Here is a 449-nt window from a genome sequence, read left to right as displayed (position 1 = left end):
AAATATTATATATATTTTTTAATTTCCAATAATCTAAAAACTTATTTCCTTCTCGTCTAAGTTTACTTAAAGCTTTGTCACTAATTAAAACTAATCTTGCAGTGAATTTCTATTAAATACCAGCAAATGTGTACTAAATCTTCACTAGTGCTGTACTACTCTCTATATCAATAAAAATGCTATGGAATTATAACACAACAATTACATAATTACACAACAAAATTAGTACTGTGATAAAAAAAATAAACCAAAAGCACTTCAACTTTGCAACCATTTAGCACTAATTTTATTTTTAAAATTATTAGTATTAGGGATCTTATGTTAAATAAATGCAAACTTTAAATAATGGGTATATATATATATATATATTTTGTGCTCAAAATAATATTTTTTTTTTTTTCATATTTTCTGAATCAATTTGGCTTCTATCATTTAAATAATTATTTGGT

General features: G+C 22.0%; 1 protein-coding gene across 3 annotated transcripts in view; it reads left to right on the top strand.

Annotated features, from left to right (window-relative positions):
* LOC106677054 (uncharacterized) overlaps positions 1 to 449 on the top strand; it is a 20,752-nt gene that overhangs the window by 11,275 nt on the left and 9,028 nt on the right. The window lies entirely within an intron of this gene.

This window comes from Halyomorpha halys, unplaced genomic scaffold (genome assembly GCF_000696795.3).
Source record: "Halyomorpha halys isolate HHAL.00 unplaced genomic scaffold, Hhal_1.1 Scaffold85.1, whole genome shotgun sequence".
Taxonomy (NCBI): domain Eukaryota; kingdom Metazoa; phylum Arthropoda; class Insecta; order Hemiptera; family Pentatomidae; genus Halyomorpha; species Halyomorpha halys.
The sequence above is the reverse complement of the archived record's forward strand: the minus strand, read 5'-3'. Positions and strand labels throughout refer to the sequence as shown.